The sequence below is a fragment of the Bubalus bubalis genome, chromosome 9 (assembly GCF_019923935.1).
Source record: "Bubalus bubalis isolate 160015118507 breed Murrah chromosome 9, NDDB_SH_1, whole genome shotgun sequence".
In the NCBI taxonomy this organism is placed as follows: Eukaryota; Metazoa; Chordata; class Mammalia; order Artiodactyla; family Bovidae; genus Bubalus; species Bubalus bubalis.
This window is the reverse complement of record NC_059165.1, coordinates 83996036-84002443: the sequence shown is the minus strand read 5'-3', so window position 1 is coordinate 84002443 and position 6408 is coordinate 83996036.

Sequence of the window (6408 nt, the reverse complement as noted above, 5' to 3'; positions counted from 1 at the left end):
ACATTTAAATCTAGATTTTTCCCTTTGTATGTTTCTACACCACTTCCACATGCTGAAGAGGAAAAAAAACAAAAGTGCATGCTTTCTGCCTGCCCAAAAGATACTGACTGCCTGCTGGACAAAAAAAAAAAAAAAAAAAAAGGTGGCATTAAGGGTGCAGCCATCTGCTTGCCACTGGCTCTGGGTGAGCCAAGTAAAGCTAATTAACACCTCAGCCCTTCCTCTTGGTGACGTTCCCTTCCCTCCCATACCAGCTTCTTTCCACATCCTCTGACTAGGGAAGGTTAGAGACATTTGCCTGTCCTAGGAAGACATAAGAACAGACTTCAGCAGAATTCTGGGCCATGCATTTCTAAAATTTGAAAGGAAATTACACAAATTACCTCCCCCACTCACACTAGCAATGCTGCCTTTCATGGATGAAACCTCAAAACATCTTTTTTCCCTGTCCAGGGAAATTGGTAGATCTGGAATCCAATCTACTTTGTAATGGACAGTTGTCGGTCTGACAATTGTCTGATAGTCCCTAATTCCCACACTGAGTCTCTCTCGTGAATTTTTAGGTGCAATTAGTTTTAAGGGCAGAGATAGAAACAAAAATCCCTGAGTAAATATAGTATCATTCGCCATAAAGCCACAGGAAATGATGAGAGGGTACATTCAATGTGAAACAGCGGGGACAGCCCAAATGTCATTACTCATTAAAAAGATGTCAGATAAATAGGACATCAGTGAAGCAAATTAAGATTTTGAGACTTTAAAGAATAAATAGAATGAGTCTTCTAACTAGTCAATAAACACATACTAGCTATTAACATGCAAGAAATATGATTCTATTTACCTAGAAAATAATGCAATCTGGATAAATTGCTGTTTCACTAATAAAAATCTTTGTTAACTTTGGATTTGGTTGCAAAATAATATTTTCCCCCCTGGTTCTAACTTTTTCTCTTTTTCTTTTTTCTACCTTGTAGTAATACAAGCTATGTACTTTAAAAAGAAAGAAAGAAAGAAAGAAAGAAAATCTAACTCTTCCAGTTTAAAAGAAGAAACACAATAGAAAACAAACTTTGAAAATTAAAAAAGCATAAATATTGGGTCAGAATAAGAATCTGACTAGAATCTTGGGGAAAAAGCTGTACTTAAGTTTACTATAAAAAGACTTGGTCTATAGTTATATTTCAACACAGCAATGTATATTTGAAAAAGACAAAAATACTGTGAGATTTTGATGTCAGAAATTTTACCTTATTTTTTATTTTTAAAGAAATTGCCCAAGTGTATATTTTTAACAACAGAAGGAAAGGGAAGCCAATAAACCAGTTTAGAGTATTTTTCAAAGTCAGATAAAATTACCCTGTGACTCAGGTCTGTACAGAACCCCAGATGCTTCCTACCTGTAGGGAACATCTGTAACTTATTTGGTTGTTCCCTCTGACTGTCTTTCTGTGCTTGGGGAATTCCTCACCATTTCAGTCCTAGCAAGATACAGGGTCTGCCTTCCACTATAGATGCTAAGAAAGCCAGCCAGCCTTTTTTTTTTTTTTTTTTGGCAGGTCTAGGTTTAGCCAATCAGATGCAGCAGAGCCAGAATTTGACCCAAAGCATTGCAAGACAGGTGGTCTGGTATTTCCATCTCTTTCAGAATTTTCCACAGTTTATTGTGATCCACACAGTCAAAGACTTTGACATAGTCAATAGAGCAGAAATAGATCTTTTTCTGGAACTCTCTTGCTTTTTCCATGATCCAGCAGATGTTGGCAATTTGATCTCTGGTTCCTCTGCCTTTTCTTTTTTTTTTTTTTTTTTTTCCATATCTGATGATTCTTTATTAAAAAAAAAAGTAGAATATAGAATCAGACCCTAATATTCTGAAATGAATTTGTGAATAATTAACTTGTGTGACAAAAGTAAATTTTGTGTTGATTCATAATAACTATCCACTATTGAATTTTCTTTTTTTTTTTTAATTTTATTTTATTTTTAAACTTTACATAACTGTATTAGATTTGCCAAATATCAAAATGAATCTGCCACAGGTATACATGTGTTCCCCATCCTGAACCCTCCTCCCTCCTCCCTCCCCATTCCATCCCTCTGGGTCGTCCCAGTGCACCAGCCCCAAGCATCCAGTATCGTGCATCGAACCTGGACTGGCAACTCATTTCATACATGATATTTTACATGTTTCAATGCCATTCTCCCAAATCTTCCCACCCTCTCCCTCTCCCACAGAGTCCATAAGACTGTTCTATACATCAGTGTCTCTTTTGCTGTCTTGTACACAAGGTTATTGTTACCATCTTTCTAAATTCCATATATATGCGTTAGTATACTGTATTGGTGTTTTTCTTTCTGGCTTACTTCACTCTGTATAATAGGCTCCAGTTTCATCCACCTCATTAGAACTGATTCAAATATATTCTTTTTAATGGCTGAATAATACTCCATTGTGTATATGTACCACAGCTTTCTTATCCATTCATCTGCTGATGGACATCTAGGTTGCTTCCATGTCCTGGCTATTGTAAACAGTGCTGCGATGAACATTGGGGTACTCGTGTCTCTTTCCCTTCTGGTTTTCTCAGTGTGTATGCCCAGCAGTGGGATTGCTGGATCATAAGGCATGTCTATTTCCAGTTTTTTAAGGAATCTCCACACTGTTCTCCATAGTGGCTGTACTAGTTTGCATTCCCACCAACAGTGTAAGAGGGTTCCCTTTTCTCCACACCCTCTCCAGCATTTATTACTTGTAGACTTTTGGATCGCAGCCATTCTGACTGGTGTGAAATGGTACCTCATAGTGGTTTTGATTTGCATTTCTCTGATAATGAGTGATATTGAGCATCTTTTCATGTGTTTGTTAGCCATCTGTATGTCTTCTTTGGAGAAATGTCTCTTTAGTTCTTTGGCCCATTTTTTGATTGGGTCATTTATTTTTCTGGAGTTGAGCTGTAGGAGTTGCTTGTATATTCTCGAGATTAGTTGTTTGTCAGTTGCTTCATTTGCTATTATCTTCTCCCATTCTGAAGGCTGTCTTTTCACCTTGCTAATAGTTTCCTTTGATGTGCAGAAGCTTTTAAGGTTAATTAGGTCCCATTTGTTTATTTTTGCTTTTATTTCCAATATTCTGGGAGGTGGGTCATAGAGGATCCTGCTGTGATGTATGTCAGAGAGTGTTTTGCCTATGTTCTCCTCTAGGAGTTTTATAGTTTCTGGTCTTACGTTTAGATCTTTAATCCATTTTGAGTTTATTTTTGTGTATGGTGTTAGAAAGTGTTCTAGTTTCATTCTTTTACAAGTGGTTGACCAGAGTTCCCAGCACCACTTGTTAAAGAGATTGTCTTTAATCCATTGTATATTCTTGCCTCCTTTGTCAAAGATAAGGTGTCCATATGTGCGTGGATTTATCTCTGGGCTTTCTATTTTGTTCCATTGATCTATATTTCTGTCTTTGTGCCAGTACCATACTGTCTTGATAACTGTGGCTTTGTAGTAGAGCCTGAAGTCAGGTAGGTTGATTCCTCCAGTTCCATTCTTCTTTCTCAAGATCGCTTTGGCTATTCGAGGTTTTTTGTTTTTCCATACAAATTGTGAAATTATTTGTTCTAGCTCTGTGAAGAATGCTGTTGGTAGCTTGATAGGGATTGCATTGAATCTATAGATTGCTTTGGGTAGTATACTCATTTTCACTATATTGATTCTTCCAATCCATGAACATGGTATATTTCTCCATCTGTTAGTGTCCTCTTTGATTTCTTTCACCAGTGTTTTATAGTTTTCTATATATAGGTCTTTAGATTCTTTAGGTAGATATAGTCCTAAGTATTTTATTCTTTCCGTTGCAATGGTGAATGGAATTGTTTCCTTAATTTCTCTTTCTGTTTTCTCATTATTAGTGTATAGGAATGCAAGGGATTTCTGTGTGTTGATTTTATATCCTGCAACTTTACTATAGTCATTGATTAGTTCTAGTAATTTTCTGGTGGAGTCTTTAGGGTTTTCTATGTAGAGGATCATGTCATCTGCAAACAGTGAGAGCTTTACTTCTTCTTTTCCAATTTGGATTCCTTTTATTTCTTTTTCTGTTCTGATTGCTGTGGCCAAAACTTCCAAAACTATGTTGAATAGTAATGGTGAAAGTGGGCACCCTTGTCTTGTTCCTGACTTTAGAGGAAATGCTTTCAATTTTTCACCATTGAGGATAATGTTTGCTGTGGGTTTGTCATATATAGCTTTGATTATGTTGAGGTATGTTCCTTCTATTCCTGCTTTCTGGAGAGTTTTTATCATAAATGGATGTTGAATTTTGTCAAAGGCTTTCTCTGCATCTATTGAGATAATCATATGGCTTTTATTTTTCAATTTGTTAATGTGGTGTATTACATTGATTGATTTGCGGATATTGAAGAATCCTTGCATCCCTGGGATAAAGCCCACTTGGTCATGGTGTATGATCTTTTTAATGTGTTGTTGGATTCTGATTGCTAGAATTTTGTTAAGGATTTTTGCATCTATGTTCATCAGTGATATTGGCCTGTAGTTTTCTTTTTTTGTGGGATCTTTGTCAGGTTTTGGTATTAGGGTGATGGTGGCCTCATAGAATGAGTTTGGAAGTTTACCATCCTCTGCAATTTTCTGGAAGAGTTTGAGCAGGATAGGTGTTAGCTCTTCTCTAAATTTTTGGTAGAATTCAGCTGTGAAGCCGTCTGGCTTTGAACCTGGGCTTTTGTTTGCTGGAAGATTTTTGATTACAGTTTCAATTTCCGTGCTTGTGATGGGTCTGTTAAGATTTTCTATTTCTTCCTGATCAAGTTTTGGAAAGTTGTACTTTTCTAAGAATTTGTCCATTTCTTCCTCGTTGTCCATTTTATTGGCATATAATTGTTGATAGTAGTCTCTTATGATCCTTTGTATTTCTGTGTTGTCTGTTGTGATCTCTCCATTTTCATTTCTAATTTTATTGATTTGATTTTTCTCCCTTTGTTTCTTGATGAGTCTGGCTAATGGTTTGTCAATTTTATTTATCCTTTCAAAGAACCAGCTTTTGGTTTTGTTGATTTTTGCTATGGTCTCTTTTGTTTCTTTTGCATTTATTTCTGCTCTAAGTTTTAAGATTTCTTTCCTTCTACTAACCCTGGGGTTCTTCATTTCTTCCTTTTCTAGTTGCTTTAGGTGTAGAGTTAGGTTATTTATTTGACTTTTTCTTGTTTCTTGAGGTGTGCCTGTATTGCTATGAACTTTCCCCTTAGGACTGCTTTTACAGTGTCCCACAGGTTTTGGGTTGTTGTGTTTTCATTTTCATTCGTTTCTATGCAAATTTTGATTTCTTTTTTGATTTCTTCTGTGATTTGTTGGTTATTCAGCAGCGTGTTGTTCAGCCTCCATATGTTGGATTTTTTAATAGTTTTTCTCCTGTAATTGAGATCTAATCTTACTGCATTGTGGTCAGAAAAGATGCTTGGAATGATTTCTATTTTTTTGAATTTACCAAGGCTAGCTTTATGGCCCAGGATGTGATCTATCCTGGAGAAGGTTCCATGTGCGCTTGAGAAGAAGGTGAAATTCATTGTTTTGGGATGAAATGTCCTATAGATATCAATTAGGTCTAACTGGTCTATTGTATCAGTTTAAAGTTTGTGTTTCCTTGTTAATTTTCTGTTTAGTTGATCTATCCATAGGTGTGAGTGGGGTATTAAAGTCTCCCACTATTATTGTGTTATTGTTAATTTCTTCTTTCATACTTGTTAGCATTTGTCTTACATACTGCAGTGCTCCCGTGTTGGGTGCATATATATTTATAATTGTTATATCTTCTTGGATTGATCCTTTGATCATTATGTAGTGACCGTCTTTGTCTCTTTTCACAGTCTTTGTTTTAAAGTCTATTTTATCTGATATGAGTATTGCTACTCCTGCTTTCTTTTGGTCCCTATTCGCATGGAAAATCTTTTTCCAGCCCTTCACTTTCAGTCTGTATGTGTCCCCTGTTTTGAGGTGGGTCTCTTGTAGACAACATATGCAGGGGTCTTGTTTTTGTATCCATTCAGCCAGTCTTTGTCTTTTGGTTGGGGCATTCAACCCATTTACGTTTAAGGTAATTACTGATAAGTATGACCCCGTTGCCATTTACTTTATTGTTTTGGGTTCGAATTTATACACAATTTTTGTGTTTCCTGTCTAGAGAATATCCTTTAGTATTTGTTGGAGAGCTGGTTTGGTGGTGCAGAATTCTCTCAGCTTTTGCTTGTCTGAAAAGCTTTTGATTTCTCCTTCATACTTGAATGAGATCCTTGCTGGGTACAATAATCTGGGCTGTAGGTTATTTTCTTTCATCATTTTAAGTATGTCTTGCCATTCCCTCCTGGCTTGAAGAGTTTCTATTGAAAGATCAGCTGTTATCATTAT